The sequence below is a fragment of the Cetorhinus maximus genome, chromosome 21, assembly GCF_964194155.1.
Source record: "Cetorhinus maximus chromosome 21, sCetMax3.hap1.1, whole genome shotgun sequence".
Classification (NCBI taxonomy): Eukaryota; Metazoa; Chordata; class Chondrichthyes; order Lamniformes; family Cetorhinidae; genus Cetorhinus; species Cetorhinus maximus.
This window is the reverse complement of record NC_135899.1, coordinates 42,791,063-42,814,559: the sequence shown is the minus strand read 5'-3', so window position 1 is coordinate 42,814,559 and position 23,497 is coordinate 42,791,063.

Below are 23,497 nucleotides of genomic sequence, written 5' to 3'. Positions count from 1 at the left end.
GGGCACAGAGCTCAGGGTGTACAGGAGTCTGATAGAGGGCACAGGGTATACAGGAGTCTGAGAGAGGGCACAGGGCGTACAGGAGTCTGATAGAGGGCACACAGCACAGGGTACACAGGAGTCTAGATAGAGGGCACAGAGCACAGGGTACACAGGAATCTGATAGAGGGCACAGGGTGTACAGGAGTCTGTTCGAGGGCACAGAGCACAGTGTGTACAGGAGCCTGATAGAGGGCTCAGAGCGCAGGGTACACAGGAGTCTGATAGAGGGCACAGAGCACTCTGTTTACAGGAGTCTAATAAGGGGCACAGGGCACAGTGTGTACATGAGTCTGATAGAGGACACAGATGACAAAATGTATTGGGGTCTGATGGAGGGCACCCGGTGTACATGAGTCTGATAGAGGGGATAGGGTGTACAGGAGTCTGATAGAGGGCAGAGAGCATAATGTGTACAGGAGTTTGCTAGGGGGCACAGAATTAGGGGAATACAGGAGTCAGATAGAGAGCACAGAGCACTCTGTGTACAGGAGTCTGATAAGGGGGCACAGAGCACAGGGGTCTTATAGAGGGCACAGAGCACATGATGTACAGGAGTCTGAGAGAGGGCACAGGGCGTACAGGGGTCTGTTAGAGGGCACAGAGCACAGGGTACACAGGAGCCTGATAGAGGGCACAGAGCACAGAGTATACAGGAGTGTAACAGAGAGCACAGAACACAGGGTACACAGGTGACTTATAGAGGGGACAGTGTGAAAAGGAGTCTGGTCGAGTTCACAGACCACATGGTGTACAGGACTCTGATAGAGGGCACAGAGCACAGGGTGTACAGGAGTCTGATAGAGGGCATAGAGCACAGGGCGTACAGGAGTCTGATAGAGGGCACGAAGCACAGGGCGTACAGGAGTCTGATAGAGGGCACAGAGCACAGGGTGTACAGGAGTCTGATAGAGGGCACGAAGCACAGGGTGTACAGGAGTCTGATAGATGGCACAGAGCACAGGGTGTACAGGAGTCTGATAGAGGGCACGAAGCACAGGGCGTACAGGAGTCTGATAGAGGGCACAGAGCACAGGGCGTACAGGAGTCTGATAGAGGGCACGAAGCACAGGGCGTACAGGAGTCTGATAGAGGGCACAGAGCACAGGGTGTACAGGAGTCTGATAGAGGGCACAGAGCACAGGGTGTACAGGAGTCTGATAGAGGGCACGAAGCACAGGGTGTACAGGAGTCTGATAGAGGGCACAGAGCACAGGGTGCACAGGAGTCAGATAGAGGGCACAGAGCACAGGGTGTACAGGAGTCTGATAGAGGGCACAGGGTGTACAGGAGTCTGATAGAGGGCACGAAGCACAAGGTGTACAGGAGTCTGATAGAGGGCACAGAGCACAGGGTGTTCAGGAGTCTGATAGAGGGCACGGTGCACAGTGTGTACAAGAGCCTGATAGAGGGCACAGAGCACAGGGTGTACAGGTGTCTGATGGAGGGCACAGCGCACAGGGTACACAGGAGTGTGATAGAGGGAACAGAGCACAGCATGTACAGGAGGCGAGACAGGGCACAGAGTACAGAGTGTACAGGAATCTGAGAGAGGGCACAGGGTGTACAGGAATTTGATAGAGGGCACAGAGCATGGTATATACAGGAGTCTGATCGAGGGCACAGAGCACAGAGTGTACAGGAGTGTAACAGAGAGCACAGAACACAGGGTACACAGGAGACTCATAGAGGGGACAGTGTGAGCAGGAGTCTGGTTGAGTTCACAGATCACATGTTGTACAGGACTTTGATAGAGGGCACAGAGCTCCGGGTGTACAGGAGTCTGATAGAGGGCACAGAGCACAGGGTGTACAGGAATCTGATAGAGGGCACAGAGCACAGGGCGTACAGGAGTCTGATAGAGGGCACACAGCTCCTGGTGTACAGGAGTCTGATAGAGGGCACAGAGCTCAGGGTGTACAGGAATCTGATAGAGGGCACAGAGCTCAGGGTGTACAGAAGTCTGATAGAGGGCACAGAGCACAGGGTGTACAGGAGTCTGATAGAGGGCACAGAGCACAGGGTGTACAGGAGTCTGATAGAGGGCACAGAGCACAGGGTGTACAGGAGTCTGATAGAGGGCACAGAGCACAGAGTGTACAGGAGTGTAACAGAGAGCACTGAACACAGGGTACACAGGAGACTCATAGAGGGGACAGTGTGAGCAGGAGTCTGGTTGAGTTCACAGATCACATGTTGTACAGGACTTTGATAGAGGGCACAGAGCTCCGGGTGTACAGGAGTCTGATAGAGGGCACAGAGCACAGGGTGTACAGGAATCTGATAGAGGGCACAGAGCACAGGGCGTACAGGAGTCTGATAGAGGGCACACAGCTCCTGGTGTACAGGAGTCTGATAGAGGGCACAGAGCTCAGGGTGTACAGGAATCTGATAGAGGGCACAGAGCTCAGGGTGTACAGAAGTCTGATAGAGGGCACAGAGCACAGGGTGTACAGGAGTCTGATAGAGGGCACAGAGCACAGGGTGTACAGGAGTCTGATAGAGGGCACAGAGCACAGGGTGTACAGGAGTCTGATAGAGGGCACAGAGCTCAGGGTGTACAGGAGTCTGATAGAGGGCACAGAGCACAGGGTGTACAGGACTTTGATAGAGGGCACAGAGCACAGGGTGTACAGGTGTCTGATGGAGGGCACAGCGCACAGGGTACACAGGAGTGTGATAGAGGGAACAGAGCACAGCATGTACAGGAGGCGAGACAGGGCACAGAGTACAGAGTGTACAGGAATCTGAGGGCACAGGGTGTACAGGAATTTGATAGAGGGCACAGAGCACAGGGTGTACAGGAGTCTGATAGAGGGCACAGAGCACAGAGTGTACAGGAGTGTAACAGAGAGCACAGAACACAGGGTACACAGGAGACTCATAGAGGGGACAGTGTGAGCAGGAGTCTGGTTGAGTTCACAGATCACATGTTGTACAGGACTTTGATAGAGGGCACAGAGCTCCGGGTGTACAGGAGTCTGATAGAGGGCACAGAGCACAGGGTGTACAGGAATCTGATAGAGGGCACAGAGCACAGGGCGTACAGGAGTCTGATAGAGGGCACACAGCTCCTGGTGTACAGGAGTCTGATAGAGGGCACAGAGCTCAGGGTGTACAGGAATCTGATAGAGGGCACAGAGCTCAGGGTGTACAGAAGTCTGATAGAGGGCACAGAGCACAGGGTGTACAGGAGTCTGATAGAGGGCACAGAGCACAGGGTGTACAGGAGTCTGATAGAGGGCACAGAGCACAGAGTGTACAGGAGTCTGATAGAGGGCACAGAGCACAGAGTGTACAGGAGTGTAACAGAGAGCACAGAACACAGGGTACACAGGAGACTCATAGAGGGGACAGTGTGAGCAGGAGTCTGGTTGAGTTCACAGATCACATGTTGTACAGGACTTTGATAGAGGGCACAGAGCTCCGGGTGTACAGGAGTCTGATAGAGGGCACAGAGCACAGGGCGTACAGGAGTCTGATAGAGGGCACACAGCTCCTGGTGTACAGGAGTCTGATAGAGGGCACAGAGCTCAGGGTGTACAGGAATCTGATAGAGGGCACAGAGCTCAGGGTGTACAGAAGTCTGATAGAGGGCACAGAGCACAGGGTGTACAGGAGTCTGATAGAGGGCACAGAGCACAGGGTGTACAGGAGTCTGATAGAGGGCACAGAGCACAGGGTGTACAGGAGTCTGATAGAGGGCACAGAGCTCAGGGTGTACAGGAGTCTGATAGAGGGCACAGAGCACAGGGTGTACAGGAGTCTGATAGAGGGCACAGAGCACAGGGTGTACAGGAGCCTGATAGAGGGCACAGAGCACAGGGAGTACAGGAGTCTGAGAGAGGGCACAGAGCACAGGGTGTACAGGAGTCTGATAGAGGGCACAGAGCACAGGGTGTACAGGAGTGTGACAGAGAGCACAGAACACAGGGTACACATGAGACTCATAGAGGGGACAGTGTGAACAGGAGTCTGATAGAGGGTGCACAGCACAGGGTGTACAGGAGTCTGATGGAGGGCCCAGGGTATACAGGAGTCTGGTCGAGTTCACAGACCATATGGCGTACAGGACTCTGATAGATGGCACAGGGCACAGGGTGTACAGGAGTCTGATAGAGGGCACAGAGCTCAGGGTGTACAGGAGTCGAGAAAGCGCACAGAGTACAGAGTGTACGGGAATCTGAGACAGGGTACAGGGTGTACAGGAGTCTGATAGAGGGCACAGAGCACAGGGTACACAGGAGTCTAGATAGAGGGCACAGAGCACAGGGTACACAGGAATCTGATAGAGGGCACAGGGTGTACAGGAGTCTGTTCGAGGGCACAGAGCACAGTGTGTACAGGAGCCTGATAGAGGGCTCAGAGCGCAGGGTACACAGGAGTCTGATAGAGGGCACAGAGCACTCTGTTTACAGGAGTCTAATAAGGGGCACAGGGCACAGTGTGTACATGAGTCTGATAGAGGACACAGATGACAAAATGTATTGGGGTCTGATGGAGGGCACCCGGTGTACATGAGTCTGATAGAGGGGATAGGGTGTACAGGAGTCTGATAGAGGGCACAGAGCACAGAGTGTACAGGAGTGTGACAGAGAGCACAGAGCACAGGTACACATGAGACTCATAGAGGGTACAGGGTGTACAGGAGCCTGATAGAGGGCACAGAGCATGGTATATACAGGTGTCTGATCGAGGGTACAGAGCACAGGGTGTACAGGAGTCTGATGGATGGCACAGAGCACAGAGTGTACAGGAGTGTGACAGAGAGCACAGAGCACAGGGTACACATGAGACTCATAGAGGGGACAGTGTGAACAGGAGTCTGATAGAGGGTGCACAGCACAGGGTGTACAGGAGTCTGATGGAGGGCCCAGGGTATACAGGAGTCTGGTCGAGTTCACAGACCACACGGTCTACTAGACTCTGATAAAGGACACGGAGCACAGGGTGGACGGGAGCCTGATAGAGGGCACAGGGCATGGTGTATACAGGAGTCTGATAGAGGGCACAGAGCACAGAGCACAGAGTGTACAGGAGTGTGACAGAGAGCACAGAGCACAGGGTACACATGAGACTCATAGAGGGGACAATGTGAACAGGAGTCTGATAGAGGGTGCAAAGCACAGGGTGTACAGGAGCCTGATAGAGGGCACATGGCATGGTGTATACAGGAGTTTGATAGAGGACACCGAGCACAGGGTGTGCAGGATTCAGATAGAGGGCACAGAGTACAGGGTGTACAGGAGTCTGATCGAGGGCACAGAGCACAGGGTATACAGGAGTCTGATAAAGGGCACAGAGCACGGGGTGTACAGGAGTATGTTCGAGGGCACAGAGCACAGTGTGTACATGAGTCTGATAGAGGGCACAGAGCATAGGGTGTACAGGAGACTGATGGGCACAGAGCACAGTGTGTACAGGAGTCTGATAGGGGGCACAGAGCACTCTGTTTACAGGAATCTGATAAGGGGCACAGGGCAAAGTGTGTACATGAGTCTGATAGAGGACACAGAGGACAGGATGTATTAGGGTCTGATGGAGGGCACCCGGTGTACAGGAGTCTGATAGAGAGGATAGGCTGTACAAGAGTGTGATAGAGGACACAGAGCACAGGGTATACAGGAGTCTTATAGAGGATACAGAGCATAGGGTGTAGAGGAGTCTGATAGAGGACACAGGGTGTACAGGAGTCTGATAGAGTGCACAGAGCACAGCGTATAAAGGATTCTGATAGAGGGCACATGGTTTACAGGAGACTTATAGAGGGCACAGAGCATAGGGTGTGCAGGATTCTGATAGTGAGCTTAGGGTGTACAGGAGTCTGATAGAGGGCACAGAGCACATTTGTACAGGAGTTTGATAGAGGTCACCAAGCACAGTGTGTACAGGATTCTGATAGAGGGCACATAGTACAGGGTATACAGGAGCCTGATAGAGGGCACAGAGCACAGGGTGTACAGGAGCCTGATAGAGGGCACAGAGCACAGGGTGTACAGGAGCCTGATAGAGGGCACAGACTACAGGGTAAACAGGAGTCTGATAGAGGGCACAGAGCACAGGGTGTACAGGAATCTGATAGAGGGCACTGAGCACAGGGTGTACAGGTGTCTGAGAGAGGGCACAGGGCATACAGGAGTCTGATAGAGGGCATAGAGCATGGTGTGTACAGGAGCCTGATAGAGGGCACGGAGCACAGCATATAAAGGATTCTGATAGAGGGCACATGGTTTACAGAAGTCTTATAGAGGGCACAGAGCATAGGATGTGCAGGAGTCTGATAGAGGGCGCAGTGCACTAGGTATACAATAGTCTGATAGAGGGCACAGTGCACTGGGTGTACAGGAGTCTGATAGAGAGCACAGAGCACTGTGGGTACGGGAGTCTGATTGAGGGCAGAGAGCATAATGTGTATAGGAGTTTGATAGGGGCCATAGAATTAGGGGTATACAGGAGTCAGATAGAGAGCACAGAGCACTCTGTGTACAGGAGTCTGATAAGGGGGCACTGAGGACAGGGTGTACAAGAGCTTGATAGAGGTGACGGGCACAAGGGTAAAGTAGCCTGATAGAAGGCACAGAAGACAGGATGACCAGGGGTCTGATAGAGGGCACAGAGCACATTGTGTACAGGAGTCTGAGAGAGGGCACAGAGCACAGGGTACACAGGAGTCTGATAAAGGGCACAGAGCACAGAGTATACAGGAGTGTAACAGAGAGCACAGAACATAGGGTACACAGGAGACTTATAGAGGGGACAGTGTGAACACGAGTCTGATAGACGGCACAGAGCACAGTGTGAACAGGAGTCTGATAGAGGGCACAGAGCACAGGGTACACAGGGGTCTGATAGAGGGCACAGAGCACAGAGTATACAGGAGTGTAACAGAAAGCACAGAACATAGGGTACACAGGAGACTTATAGAGGGGACAGTGTGAACAGGAGTCTGATAGAGGGCACGGGGCACAGTGTGAACAGGAGTCTGATAGAGGGCACAGAGCTCAGGGTGTACAGGAGTCTGATAGAGGGCACAGGGTATACAGGAGTCTGAGAGAGGGCACAGGGCGTACAGGAGTCTGATAGAGGGCACAGAGCACAGGGTACACAGGAGTCTAGATAGAGGGCACAGAGCACAGGGTACACAGGAATCTGATAGAGGGCACAGGGTGTACAGGAGTCTGTTCGAGGGCACAGAGCACAGTGTGTACAGGAGCCTGATAGAGGGCTCAGAGCGCAGGGTACACAGGAGTCTGATAGAGGGCACAGAGCACAGTGTGTACAGGAGCCTGATAGAGGGCTCAGAGCGCAGGGTACACAGGAGTCTGATAGAGGGCACAGAGCACTCTGTTTACAGGAGTCTAATAAGGGGCACAGGGCACAGTGTGTACATGAGTCTGATAGAGGACACAGATGACAAAATGTATTGGGGTCTGATGGAGGGCACCCGGTGTACATGAGTCTGATAGAGGGGATAGGGTGTACAGGAGTCTGATAGAGGGCAGAGAGCATAATGTGTACAGGAGTTTGCTAGGGGGCACAGAATTAGGGGAATACAGGAGTCAGATAGAGAGCACAGAGCACTCTGTGTACAGGAGTCTGATAAGGGGGCACAGAGCACAGGGGTCTTATAGAGGGCACAGAGCACATGATGTACAGGAGTCTGAGAGAGGGCACAGGGCGTACAGGGGTCTGTTAGAGGGCACAGAGCACAGGGTGTACAGGAGCCTGATAGAGGGCACAGACTACAGGGTAAACAGGAGTCTGATAGAGGGCACAGAGCACATGGTATACAGGAGCCTGATAAAGGGCACAGAGCACGGGGTGTACAGGAGCCTGATAGAGGGCACAGACTACAGGGTAAACAGGAGTCTGATCGAGGGCACAGAGCACATGGTATACAGGAGCCTGATAGAGGGCACAGAGCACAGGGTGTACAGGAGTCTGATAGAGGGCACTGAGCACAGGGTGTACAGGTGTCTGAGAGAGGGCACAGGGCATACAGGAGTCTGATAGAGGGCATAGAGCATGGTGTGTACAGGAGCCTGATAGAGGGCACGGAGCACAGCATATAAAGGATTCTGATAGAGGGCACATGGTTTACAGAAGTCTTATAGAGGGCACAGAGCATAGGATGTGCAGGAGTCTGATAGAGGGCGCAGTGCACTAGGTATACAATAGTCTGATAGAGGGCACAGTGCACTGGGTGTACAGGAGTCTGATAGAGAGCACAGAGCACTGTGGGTACAGGAGTCTGATTGAGGGCAGAGAGCATAATGTGTATAGGAGTTTGATAGGGGCCATAGAATTAGGGGTATACAGGAGTCAGATAGAGAGCACAGAGCACTCTGTGTACAGGAGTCTGATAAGGGGGCACTGAGGACAGGGTGTACAAGAGCTTGATAGAGGTGACGGGCACAAGGGTAAAGTAGCCTGATAGAAGGCACAGAAGACAGGATGACCAGGGGTCTGATAGAGGGCACAGAGCACATTGTGTACAGGAGTCTGAGAGAGGGCACAGAGCACAGGGTACACAGGAGTCTGATAAAGGGCACAGAGCACAGAGTATACAGGAGTGTAACAGAGAGCACAGAACATAGGGTACACAGGAGACTTATAGAGGGGACAGTGTGAACACGAGTCTGATAGAAGGCACAGAGCACAGTGTGAACAGGAGTCTGATAGAGGGCACAGAGCACAGGGTACACAGGGGTCTGATAGAGGGCACAGAGCACAGAGTATACAGGAGTGTAACAGAAAGCACAGAACATAGGGTACACAGGAGACTTATAGAGGGGACAGTGTGAACAGGAGTCTGATAGAGGGCACGGGGCACAGTGTGAACAGGAGTCTGATAGAGGGCACAGAGCTCAGGGTGTACAGGAGTCTGATAGAGGGCACAGGGTATACAGGAGTCTGAGAGAGGGCACAGGGCGTACAGGAGTCTGATAGAGGGCACAGAGCACAGGGTACACAGGAGTCTAGATAGAGGGCACAGAGCACAGGGTACACAGGAATCTGATAGAGGGCACAGGGTGTACAGGAGTCTGTTCGAGGGCACAGAGCACAGTGTGTACAGGAGCCTGATAGAGGGCTCAGAGCGCAGGGTACACAGGAGTCTGATAGAGGGCACAGAGCACAGTGTGTACAGGAGCCTGATAGAGGGCTCAGAGCGCAGGGTACACAGGAGTCTGATAGAGGGCACAGAGCACTCTGTTTACAGGAGTCTAATAAGGGGCACAGGGCACAGTGTGTACATGAGTCTGATAGAGGACACAGATGACAAAATGTATTGGGGTCTGATGGAGGGCACCCGGTGTACATGAGTCTGATAGAGGGGATAGGGTGTACAGGAGTCTGATAGAGGGCAGAGAGCATAATGTGTACAGGAGTTTGCTAGGGGGCACAGAATTAGGGGAATACAGGAGTCAGATAGAGAGCACAGAGCACTCTGTGTACAGGAGTCTGATAAGGGGGCACAGAGCACAGGGGTCTTATAGAGGGCACAGAGCACATGATGTACAGGAGTCTGAGAGAGGGCACAGGGCGTACAGGGGTCTGTTAGAGGGCACAGAGCACAGGGTACACAGGAGCCTGATAGAGGGCACAGAGCACAGAGTATACAGGAGTGTAACAGAGAGCACAGAACACAGGGTACACAGGTGACTTATAGAGGGGACAGTGTGAAAAGGAGTCTGGTCGAGTTCACAGACCACATGGTGTACAGGACTCTGATAGATGGCACAGAGCACAGGGTGTACAGGACTCTGATAGATGGCACAGAGCACAGGGTGTACAGGAGTCTGATAGAGGGCATAGAGCACAGGGCGTACAGGAGTCTGATAGAGGGCACGAAGCACAGGGCGTACAGGAGTCTGATAGAGGGCACGAAGCACAGGGTGTACAGGAGTCTGATAGAGGGCACGAAGCACAGGGTGTACAGGAGTCTGATAGAGGGCACAGAGCACAGAGTATACAGGAGTGTAACAGAGAGCACAGAACACAGGGTACACAGGTGACTTATAGAGGGGACAGTGTGAAAAGGAGTCTGGTCGAGTTCACAGACCACATGGTGTACAGGAGTCTGATAGAGGGCACAGAGCACAGGGTGTACAGGAATCTGATAGAGGGCACAGGGTGTACAGGAGTCTGATAGAGGGCACACAGCTCCTGGTGTACAGGAGTCTGATAGAGGGCACAGAGCTCAGGGTGTACAGGAATCTGATAGAGGGCACAGAGCTCAGGGTGTACAGAAGTCTGATAGAGGGCACAGAGCACAGGATACACAGGAGCCTGATAGAGGGAACAGAGCACAGGGTGTACAGGTGTCTGATGGAGGGCACAGCGCACAGGGTACACAGGAGTGTGATAGAGGGAACAGAGCACAGCATGTACAGGAGGCGAGACAGGGCACAGAGTACAGAGTGTACAGGAATCTGAGAGAGGGCACAGGGTGTACAGGAATTTGATAGAGGGCACAGAGCATGGTATATACAGGAGTCTGATCGAGGGCACAGAGCACAGAGTGTACAGGAGTGTAACAGAGAGCACAGAACACAGGGTACACAGGAGACTCATAGAGGGGACAGTGTGAGCAGGAGTCTGGTTGAGTTCACAGATCACATGTTGTACATGTGATAGAGGGCACAGAGCTCCGGGTGTACAGGAGTCTGATAGAGGGCACAGAGCACAGGGTGTACAGGAATCTGATAGAGGGCACAGAGCACAGGGCGTACAGGAGTCTGATAGAGGGCACACAGCTCCTGGTGTACAGGAGTCTGATAGAGGGCACAGAGCTCAGGGTGTACAGGAATCTGATAGAGGGCACAGAGCTCAGGGTGTACAGGAGTCTGATAGAGGGCACAGAGCACAGGGTGTACAGGAGTCTGATAGAGGGCACAGAGCACAGGGTGTACAGGAGTCTGATAGAGGGCACAGAGCACAGGGTGTACAGGAGTCTGATAGAGGGCACAGAGCACAGGGCGTATAGGAGTCTGATAGAGGGCACAGAGCACAGGGTGTACAGCAGTCTGATAGAGGGCACAGAGCACAGGGCGTAAGGAGTCTGATAGAGGGCACAGAGCTCAGGGTGTACAGGAATCTGATAGAGGACACAGGGTGTACAGGAGTCTGATAGAGGGCACGAAGCACAGGGTGTACAGGAGTCTGATAGAGGGCACAGAGCACAGTGTGTACAAGAGCCTGATAGAGGGCACAGAGCACAGGATACACAGGAGCCTGATAGATGGCACAGAGCACAGGGCGTACAGGAGTCTGATAGATGGCACGAAGCACAGGGCGTACAGGAGTCTGATAGAGGGCACAGAGCACAGGGTGTACAGGAGTCAGATAGAGGGCACAGAGCACAGGGTGTACAGGAGTCTGATAGAGGGCATAGGGCGTACAGGAGTCTGATAGAGGGCACAGAGCACAGGGTGCACAGGAGTCTGATAGAGGGCACAGAGCACAGGGTGTACAGGAGTCTGATAGAGGGCACAGAGCACAGGGTGTACAGGAGTCTGATAGAGGGCACAGAGCACAGGGTGTACAGGAGTCTGATAGAGGGCACGGAGCACAGGGTGTACAGGAGTCTGATAGAGGGCATAGGGCGTACAGGAGTCTGATAGAGGGCACAGAGCACAGGGTGCACAGGAGTCTGATAGAGGGCACAGAGCACAGGGTGTACAGGAGTCTGATAGAGGGCACAGGGTGTACAGGAGTCTGATAGAGGGCACGAAGCACAGGGTGTACAGGAGTCTGATAGAGGGCACAGAGCACAGGGTGTACAGGAGTCTGATAGAGGGCACAGAGCACAGTGTGTACAGGAGTCTGATAGAGGGCACAGAGCACAGGATACGCAGGAGCCTGATAGAGGGCACAGAGCACAGGATACACAGGAGCCTGATAGAGGGCACAGAGCACAGGATACACAGGAGTGTGATAGAGGGAACAGAGCACAGCATGTACAGGAGTCGAGACAGGGCACAGTGTACAGAGTGTACAGGAATCTGAGAGAGGGCACAGGGCGTACAGGAATTTGATAGAGGGCACAGAGCATGGTATATACAGGAGTCTGATCGAGGGCACAGAGCACAGAGTGTACAGGAGTGTAACAGAGAGCACAGAACACAGGGTACACAGGAGACTCATAGAGGGGACAGTGTGAGCAGGAGTCTGGTTGAGTTCACAGATCACATGTTGTACAGGACTTTGATAGAGGGCACAGAGCTCCGGGTGTACAGAAGTCTGATTTAGGGCACAGAGCACAGGGTGTACAGGAATCTGATAGAGGGCACAGAGCACAGGGCGTACAGGAGTCTGATAGAGGGCACAGAGCTCCTGGTGTACAGGAGTCTGATAGAGGGCACAGAGCTCAGGGTGTACAGGAATCTGATAGAGGGCACAGAGCTCAGGGTGCACAGGAGTCTGATAGAGGGCACAGAGCACAGGGTGTACAGGAGTCTGATAGAGGGCACAGAGCACAGGGTGTACAGGAGTCTGATAGAGGGCACAGAGCACAGGGTGTACAGGAGTCTGATAGAGGGCACAGAGCACAGGGTGTACAGGAGTCTGATAGAGGGCACAGAGCTCAGGGTGTACAGGAGTCTGATAGAGGGCACAGAGCACAGGGTGTACAGGAGTCTGATAGAGGGCACAGAGCACAGGGTGTACAGGAGTCTGATAGAGGGCACAGAGCACAGGGTGTACAGGAGTCTGATAGAGGGCACAGAGCACAGGGTGTACAGGAGTCTGATAGAGGGCACAGAGCACAGGGCGTACAGGAGTCTGATAGAGGGCACAGAGCACAGGGTGTACAGGAGTCTGATAGAGGGCATAGGGCGTACAGGAGTCTGATAGATGGCACAGAGCACAGGGTGTACAGGAGTCTGATAGAGGGCACAGAGCACAGGGCGTAAGGAGTCTGATAGAGGGCACAGAGCACAGGGTGTACAGGTGTCTGATAGAGGACACAGGGTGTACAGGAGTCTGATAGAGGGCACGAAGCACAGGGTGTACAGGAGTCTGATAGAGGGCACAGAGCACAGTGTGTACAAGAGCCTGATAGAGGGCACAGAGCACAGGATACACAGGAGCCTGATAGAGGGAACAGAGCACAGGGTGTACAGGTGTCTGATGGAGGGCACAGCGCACAGGGTACACAGGAGTGTGATAGAGGGAACAGAGCACAGCATGTACAGGAGGCGAGACAGGGCACAGAGTACAGAGTGTACAGGAATCTGAGAGAGGGCACAGGGTGTACAGGAATTTGATAGAGGGCACAGAGCACAGGGTGTACAGGAGTGTAACAGAGAGCACAGAACACAGGGTACACAGGAGACTCATAGAGGGGACAGTGTGAGCAGGAGTCTGGTTGAGTTCACAGATCACATGTTGTACAGGACTTTGATAGAGGGCACAGAGCTCAGGGTGTACAGGAGTCTGATAGAGGGCACAGAGCTCAGGGTGTACAGGAATCTGATAGAGGGCACAGAGCTCAGGGTGTACAGGAGTCTGATAGAGGGCACAGAGCACAGGGTGTACAGGAGTCTGATAGAGGGCACAGAGCTCAGGGTGTACAGGAGTCTGATAGAGGGCACAGAGCTCAGGGTGTACTAGAGTCTGATAGAGGGCACAGAGCTCAGGGTGTACAGGAATCTGATAGAGGGCACAGAGCTCAGGGTGTACAGGAGTCTGACAGAGGGCACAGAGCACAGGGTGTACAGGAGTCTGATAGAGGGCACAGAGCTCAGCGTGTAAAGGAATCTGATAGAGGGCACAGAGCTCAGGGTGTACAGGAGTCTGATAGAGGGCACAGAGCTCAGGGTGTACAGGAGTCTGATAGAGGGCACAGAGCTCAGGGTCTACAGGGGTCTGATAGAGGGCACGGAGCTCCGGGTAGACAGGAGTCTGATAGAGGGCACAGAGCTCAGGGTGTACAGGACTTTGATAGAGGGCACAGAGCTCAGGGTGTGCAGGAATCTACTAGAGGGCACAGAGCTCAGGGTGTACAGGGGCCTGATAGAGGGCACAGAGCTCAGGGTGTACAGGGGTCTGATAGAGGGCACAGAGCTCAGGGTGTACAGGGGTCTGATAGAGGGCACAGAGCTCAGGGTGTACAGGGGTCTGATAGAGGGCACAGAGCTCAGGGTGTACAGGGGTCTGATAGAGGGCACAGAGCTCAGGGTGTACAGGGGTCTGATATCAGGCACCAAGCTCAGGGTGTGAAGGAATCTGATAGAGGGCACAGAGCTTCGGGTGGACAGTAGTCTGATAGAGGGAACAGAGCACAGGGTGTACAGGAGTCTGATAGAGGACACAGGGTGTACAGGAGTCTGATAGAGGGCACGAAGCACAGGGTGTACAGGAGTCTGATAGAGGGCACAGAGCACAGTGTGTACAAGAGCCTGATAGAGGGCACAGAGCACAGGATACACAGGAGCCTGATAGAGGGAACAGAGCACAGGGTGTACAGGTGTCTGATGGAGGGCACAGCGCACAGGGTACACAGGAGTGTGATAGAGGGAACAGAGCACAGCATGTACAGGAGTCGAGACAGGGCACAGAGTACAGAGTGTACAGGAGTCTGATAGAGGGCACAGAGCTCAGGGTGTACAGGAATCTGATAGAGGGCACAGAGCACAGGGTGTACAGGAGTCTGATAGAGGGCACAGAGCACAGGGTGTACAGGAGTCTGATAGAGGGCACAGAGCTCAGGGTGTACAGGAATCTGATAGAGGGCACAGAGCTCAGGGTGTACATGAGTCTGATAGAGGGCACAGAGCACAGGGTGTACAGGAGACTGATAGAGGGCACAGAGCACAGGGTGTACATGAGTCTGATAGAGGGCACAGAGCTCAGGGTGTACTAGAGTCTGATAGAGGGCACAGAGCTCAGGGTGTACAGGAATCTGATAGAGGGCACAGAGCTCCGGGTAGACAGGAGTCTGATAGAGGGCACAGAGCTCAGGGTGTACAGGACTTTGATAGAGGGCACAGAGCTCAGGGTGTGCAGGAATCTACTAGAGGGCACAGAGCTCAGGGTGTACAGGGGCCTGATAGAGGGCACAGAGCTCAGGGTGTACAGGGGTCTGATAGAGGGCACAGAGCTCAGGGTGTACAGGGGTCTGATAGAGGGCACAGAGCTCAGGGTGTACAGGGGTCTGATAGAGGGCACAGAGCTCAGGGTGTACAGGGGTCTGATAGAGGGCACAGAGCTCAGGGTGTACAGGGGTCTGATAGAGGGCACAGAGCTCAGGGTGTACAGGGGTCTGATATCAGGCACCAAGCTCAGGGTGTGAAGGAATCTGATAGAGGGCACAGAGCTCCGGGTGGACAGTAGTCTGATAGAGGGAACAGAGCACAGGGTGTACAGGAGTCTGATAGGGGGAACAGAGTACAGGGTGTACAGGAATTTGTTCGAGGGCACAGAGCACCTCTTGTGCATTTGGAGCTACCTGGCATCTATTTAATGGTCATTCTCTATTTCCAGAACTCTCAAATAAGAATGTTCCCAACGGGAGTTCGATTGGTGCCTTGTCATAGTGTTATGGGCTTAAATGAATAATTTGCAACGATTGTGGAAATGGTTCAATCAGAACCCAAGTGTCAATGGAGAAAAAAGGGAAAGAATTAAAATATGGTTTAAATAACTTCCTTTTACATGACTGTGTCTCTTCAGTGACCTCAAGGATTGTCTTTATTGTCTAGCAACCCTGAATAACTTGTCTTATGGTATGACTTATGTCAAATATTGAGAGGGGTAGAGTAAGTGAGATGCCTTGGTGTGCATGTCCACAGGTCGCTGAAGGTGGCAGGACAGGTGGATAAGTTGGTAAAGAAAGCATATGGAATGCTTTCCTGTATTGGATGAGGTGCAGAATATAACAGCAGGGATGTAATGCTGGATTTTGTTTATGACATCTTCTGCAATCTCCTCTTTGCCTCCACCTATCACTGGCTCTCTATCCAGCTTCACCTGTCCCACCCCCCCTTAAACAGTATATATTTCACCATATTTTTACTTCTCTTTAGTTCTGAAGAAGAGTCATACGGACTCAAAACGTTAACCCTGTCTTTCTCTCCACAAACGCTGTCAGACCTGCTGAGTTTTTCCAGCAATTTTTGTTTTTGTTTCAGATTTCCAGCATCCGCAGTATTTTGCTTTTATGCAATGCTGGAACTGTATAAAACGGTGGTTAGGCCACAGCTGGAGTTTTGTGTATAGTTCTGGTCACCACATTACAGGAAGGACATAATTACTCTGGAGAGAGTACAGAGGAGATTTGCAAGAATGCTGCCAGGGCTTGAAAATTGCAGATATGAGGAGAGATTGGATATCCAGGGTTGTTTTCTTTAGAACAGAGGAGGCTGAGGGTGACCAACTGAGTTGTACAAAATTATGAGAGGCCAGATAGGATAGACAGGAAAGACTTGTTTCCGTAGCTGAGGGGTCAATTACCATGAGCATAGATTGAAGGTGATTGGTAGAAGGGTTAGAGGGGACATGAGGAAAAACCTTTTCACCCAAAGAGTGGTGGGAGTCTGGAATTCACTGCCTAAATCGGTAGTTGAGGCTTAAACGCTCAACTCATTTAAATGGTTCCTGGATTTGCGTTACAACAGAGGATTATAGCCTCAAATTACTTACGGGCGTATTGAAATTTTTAAGGAAGATCTGTCTTTTTAAAAAGGACATACAAGCAAAGACATTGAGCAAAAATGGCTGAAAATGTAAAGTAACTACAATGTGGAAAATTCCTAAGAGGCTTATACTTGACCAATAAGTCTAGAGAGACTGTGGAATGTCACAGCATAAAAGATGTCAAGGCCTACTTCAGACAGAGATACTTGAAAGGAAGGGATGAAATGCAAAAGACTGAAGAACTTTAATCTCCTGTGGTTGTGGAGACAATACAGACTGATTATCATATCTCAACAGAAACCATCTCCTCCTGAGTTATATCTCAGAATGTGGAAATGATCTGAGCTGAAAGAAAACGGACTCCGGGCAAAAGACATGTTTGTTTTTTTTTCCCTTCCAGGAATACACAAGAAAATGGGTTAAAAAGCTAGCTGCAGACCTGAACTGTGTGTTCTAGTTCTAGTGTGCTAATGAGAGTCACTGCAGAAGAAGATCGACTGGGCACCACTTTGCAGCCTGCAGGCTAAGGCTTTCTTTCTCTCTCTGTTGCTGGAGGCAAGTCAGCAAAACCACAATCCAAAAGGAAATAGGACAGCTTCTTCTGCTAACTTGCAGAACTAAGTGTCCCCAAACCAACTGCTAAGCTGCCGAAGTCAGCTCGACCAGAATCACCCAATTTAGCAGGCACAACGGTTTGCCCTCTATGCCTCATGGACAAACCAAAGACTGATTCGTATCTCCTTTTTAACTTTTATTTTTAGATTCAATTCTCCTTTCTGATCTGTGTGTGTGTCATGTTTTATTAATTTTTTCTTGGGTTTTTAGTAACTAATAAACTTACTCTTTCTTTGACTCAAGAAAGTCTGGTTAAGTTGGCTCCTTCTAAAACATAAATACATTTGGACTGCAAAAAGGTACCTATGAGGCAAGGGATCCCTTTTAAATTAACCTTGTTGCGACCAACCAAAGGGGTTGAATAAAGAGGAGGAGCCAACCCGCTCCTCCTCTGCCAGGAGCATGACAAAATTGGGGTCCCATTTGCGAAGTTAACAATTTGGGGTATCTCACCTGGAATCATAACAAATTGAGGGACCTCACCTGGGGACTGGTGGTAACAATATGCACCTGAGGTGCTGTAACCTGCAAGGCTATGGACCAGGTGCTAGAAAGTGGGATTAAAAATGAGCGGCTAGCTTCTTTTTTCTCTCTTTATGGCTGGCACAGCTACAATGGGCTGAATGGCCTCTTTCTGCGCCATAATATTTCTATGGTTTCTGGATGTGATGCAAGCTGGACAGAAGGAAAGGGTGAGAAGATCCAAGATATCTCCAAATTAAAATCGAACTGAAGCATCTTCCTGTTTGATGTGCCTCTGTCTCAGCTTGGAAAGGCAACTGTCTCTCCCTCAGATAATGTGGCAAGAATTTTACACTCCCCCATGGGTGGGACAGCTGGTGGAGAAGGTATAAAATTGGGCACCATACCAGAGATACCATGCCTGTGATTTTACCCAAAGGCAGGAGAGGGTTATGCCAGGTTTCCAGTAATAACTGTCGGGCTGATGGATGGGCTGAGGGGTGGGTGAGTCCCCTGCTCCAGCACCCTGAGCTTAACGGAAAAACCCTCAAGTGTGAACTCACCCCTGCATTCATCCCTCCTTGACCTGTCACTCCTGAACCCACCTCCCTCAGCCCAGCCCCGGCAAGGCCCAAGACTCATTTCACAGTCTGGCCTCTATCATTGAACGCCTTCCTTGGGGAATATTGCAGTCCCAGCAGTGGCCACCACTCCAGATGGCGCTGCTGGGCCAAGAGAGATGCCAGCCATCTGTTTGGCCGACGGCACTCAGTGGAGGAACTTCCCGCTGGGGACAGAAGTCTCGTCCCGAGGGTTGATGGCTATTAAATGGTTACGGGTCGAGCAGGCCAAACACAGGTGGACTCGTCCCCAACTTTTATGTCAGGGGGCAGCCCTCAACATAAAATTTAGCCCCATGTCTGGCAGCTGCCTCCGTCTATTTTTCTGAGAAACCTTTGTCTTTTCTCTCCTTTTGACTCAGATGAAAGTTATGCTGACTGGCCATTCTCAAGTTCCACCCTCACTCAAGTTTTCATTTTTCAGCTAGTCGTTGGGCAGGCTCTTCCACTGCAGACATCATCATAACTGACCCAGTCCTCACTCAACATCCATTCTCCCCTGCACTGTCCACCTTCAAGCCACTGGGTACAATTTGCAGCATGAATTCTAGGGGAGCTGAGGTCAGTTGTCGTGCTCCAAGTGGTGTCTGGCTGAGACCTGCTTACTCACCACAACCTAGGGACTGCCTTCAAATCTTTACGCAAAAAGTATGCAGTAGCCTCCAGGGTGTTCAGGAAATGGTTTGTATGATTTTATTCAATTGCACATCTACTGTAGGGAACAACACTGACCTTAACTGACCATTGAATGGCTATAGTTTAGTGTATTGCTCGTGTCTGTGAACAACTCATAACTTACTAGGAATTCTGCACCAGTGGCAGGATTAAAGGCCAAAGTATTGGGATGTTATCACATCACTGTCACAGCGCAGGAGGACGTGAAAGGAGCAGTTACCATCATTGCACACACTCAGTATGAAATACAGACAGTGCCAACATATGATCGAACACTATGATTGATGGACAGAAAGTCATTGTCTAAACTGTGTAGCTGCTCACTATGCAGTCCCATTGTGGACCGTAGAAAATTTCTCCAAGTATTCCAAGTCACTATATTCCCATTGTATACAATCCCAATGGATCAAACACCTCCCCATTCACTTCAATTGTATACAATCTCAATGGAACAAACCCTTTGACATTCACTCCCATTGGAATCCCAATGGGTCAGTCCTTTCCCACTCACCCTGATTGTGTGGAATCCCTATTCACTCCAATTATATATAATGCGTGATACACATCAGAAGAAAATCCTCAGTCAGATGACATTAAAACAGAGTTGTATATTTTTTCATTTCCCAATCTGCTGAATGCAGTCAATCCTGACTAAGATCAATGATAGTCAGATACAGCAGAACCTTTAAGAAATTAAATGAGTTTAATGCAAATTTTGGTTTTATGTTCAGCAATTTCTTAACTCTAATTGAATGACAATGTAACTAATTCAATGGGGTGCACATTGGCAAACTGGATTTTTAAAATAGAAATCCTGAAACAAGCAGGATTGTTTTCTGCCAAACCAGTCACAAGAAACATTTCAGAGGTTGCCTGTTTTCCATGTGTATATTCAGCTGACCAGCAGGGGGTGCTCCAGTACAATGGTTGAGGTGAGGAAATTCACTGGCGTGACGCAACTGGCAACAAACAGTGAACATGTTAAATTCTGGACTGGACCAGCGTCAAGCAGTCATTCTCGATCATTAGGATTCCTCGTTGACATTTAAATGTAACAAGTTGTGCAATTTCCTCTCCTGCTATACAGGCGATGATCTCATGTTGGACACTCAGTTACTTGTCCGGCTCTGTGAATAGTGAACCTCATTCTTTCACCCAAAGCAACAAGTGTGGCCCTCACCTCAAGTCCACACTGATCAGCCTTCCAGTTGTGGTCACTGGACCCCATTGGAAATCTATAGAGTGTGAGTGAATGGGAAGGGGTTTAATCCATTGGGATTATATACAATGGGAGTGAATGGGCAACAGGAACTTTGATTGTATTTTCCTTAACCTGATGGTGTTTCTTTTGTTGCCCACCTGGGATTAGCTGAATCAGGAGAGAGTGGGGTTCGAACCTAGCACATTTCGCTGCCTCTTACACTAACTCCAAAAGCAGGTTGCCCAGTGAATTGTACATCACTGAGTCTAAAAGCTGCACATTGAAAATCGCAATATGATTCACCGAATTCAAAGAATAAGTAAAAGTCAGTGATAAAAATAAAAAAAGAATATAAAAAGAGATTAAACAAGTGTAGAAAAGTTTAAGTTTGATAATTATTTACAATTAGTTTGTAGTTTAGTTATGGGCAGTAGTCAAATAAGTGAAGTATGTTCACCCAATATGATTCTATGCTGAATTCTGGGACACTGGAACATCACATGACTTGGCCTTTGTTAGCATCACACTCACACTTGCCAAGGGAGAAAAACCACATGGCCTCAAGCCACTGATGTAAGACGTCACGGTTGAACAGTTCTGGTCTGGGACCATTAACCTCCCTCGCCACTAAAACTTATCAGTAAACCCTAAATTCAAAGGTCCATTGTGCAAAAGGAAAACAGGTGTTAAAACATTCAGCTTTGTGCCTCAAATTAATGTAGATGTTTTAAAAGAAACAGTCACTTTCCTTCACATTGTGTAACTGTTTTGATTCTGTATGTTTAGAATCAAGTTCTGTAATTAGCCTTTGTAGCTGTGTAGTTTGCTTGACTTCTATTATTTAAGAATGTGTTATGTTATATTTTGAAGTGAATCTTGCTGCCTTAACTTTAACACACCAGTCATTTTCAAGCATTGGTTTGACATATATTTTATATCGACTGTGTAATTTCTGTAAGGCTATGCACCATTCTATATTTTCAATTAACTTATAACAAGCGCTGGCAAATACTCCAAAAACACACAATGGCAAAGCAGGTCTTACAGCTTAAACAGACTGATTTAATGTTTGAATGAGAGTTATACAGGACATACAATACTGATACCTATAGATCAATTAGACATCTCGACCAATGAGTCCAGTGTCACTAGATATTATATGCTCTCTTATCTCCAATAAGCAGACATTTAAACCATCCTAAGGCCCCCATTATTTTAGAAGAAAGTCATAAAATTTAATGAAATGACAGAATCATCATAATGAGAGGGATGGTCCCACAAGTAATCGACGCCTTAGAGGGTGAGTTGAGGATAAAGGGAAATGACATCAATAGATGACTATCACCCTCCAGAAACCAATCAGAAACTGATCATGCACCAAATAAACCAATCAAGGCCTGATCACAGCACCGCACAAACCAATCAGGAATCAGTAACATCACTGATCATGCACATGGGCTGTGGCTTGGAAAGAGTTAATAAACAGCAGCTTTCAGTGACCAAGGTGCACACCACGTTTGAAACTGAAGTTTTGCAAAGCTTGCTGCCCACAGGAGAAGCAGAAGACCACAGAAGTGACGGGGAGAGAACAGAGACTGAGTGTCACCTCACTCCTCGAGCTGAACCAGGAGCAAGAACTGTAGTATGCTCGTAAAGTCGGTGCCCTGCTTTGTTAAGTATTACTTTATAACTTAAGTAAAGTTTCCTAGTTGCTTCACCGGACTGTCTCCTGTTGCCTGTATGGTTAAGGTCTCAAATGAACAACTACATATTGGAACTTAAGTTCAAGCAGTATCTAAAACTTGTGTAAGGGATGAAGGACAAGCAGCGAATATCAGGAAAGAATCTGAAAAAACATGGAAGAGAACAGTAAAGACTTCTACAAAGGTATCGATAAAATGTGAGGCAGTACCCTGAGAGAAGATGCCAGAGATTTAGGAGGAGGAGACTGGTAAGGTCAGCATTTATTGCCCATCCTTAATTGCGGTTGGGAAGTGGTGGTGAGCTGCTGCAGTCCATGTGGTACTGTCCCAATGCTCAATGTTCCAGCTTTTGATTGACAAGGGAGTCAAGGGTTATCGGGGGGAGGCAGGGGTGGGGGGGCAGACAGGAATGCGGAGTTGAGACTACAACCAGATCAACCATGATGTTATTGAATGGCAGAGTAGGCTCACAGGGCCAAATAGCCTCCTCCTGCTCCTAAGTCTTATGTTCCAGGATTTTGACCCGGCGACAGCGAAGTAACAGCGGCAAAAATTCTGAGTCAGGATGGTGCATGATTTGGAGTGAAACTTGCAGGTGATGGTTCCCCATGTGCCCACTGGCCTTGTCCTTCTAGGTGGTAGAGATTGCAGATTTGGAAGCTACTGTGGAAATAATCTTGAGGAGTTGCTGCAGTGCGTCTTGTAGATGGTACACACTGCTGCCACTGTGTGCCAGTGTTGGAGGGAGTGATTGTTCAAGGTGGTGGATGGGGTGCTCAAACTAATGTTTAGTTCTGGATGGTCAAGCTTTTGGAGTGTTGTTGGATCTGCACTCATCCGGGCAAGTGGAGAGTATTCCATCACACTCCTGACTTGTGCCTTGTAGATGGTGGACAGGCTTTGAGGAGGTGAGTTATTTATTTTTTTTATTCATTGGGTGTGGGCATCACTGGCTAGGCCAGCCATCTATTTCCCATCCCTAAATGCCCTTGTTCAGAGGGTATTTAAGAGCCAACCACTGAGCTGTGGCTCTGGAGTCACATGTAGGCCAGACCAGTAAGGACAGCAGATTTCCTTCCCTAAGGCCATTTAGTGATTCATATGGGTTTTTACAACAATCTGCAATGGTTATCATTAGACTTTTAATTTCAGATTTTTACTGAATTCAAATTCCACCATTTGGCATGGCGGGATTCAAACCCACAGCATTACCCTAGGGTCTCTAGATTACTAGTCCAGTGAAAGTACCACTATGCCATCACCATCACCACAGAACTCCCAGCCTCTGACCTGCTTTTGTAGCCACAGTATCTATATAGTATCTAGTCCAGTGCAGTCTCTGGTCAATGATAACCCCAGGATGTTGATAGTGGGGGATTCAGCAATGGTAATGCCATCGATTGTCAAGGGGCAATGGTTAGATTCTCTCGTGTTGGGGATGGTTATTGTCTGGCATTTGTGTGAAGTAAATGTTGCTCACCATTTAACGTAGTATAACGGGTTGATGTTCAATATTTAAATAGGTAGTCTACTTCATCAGTGAC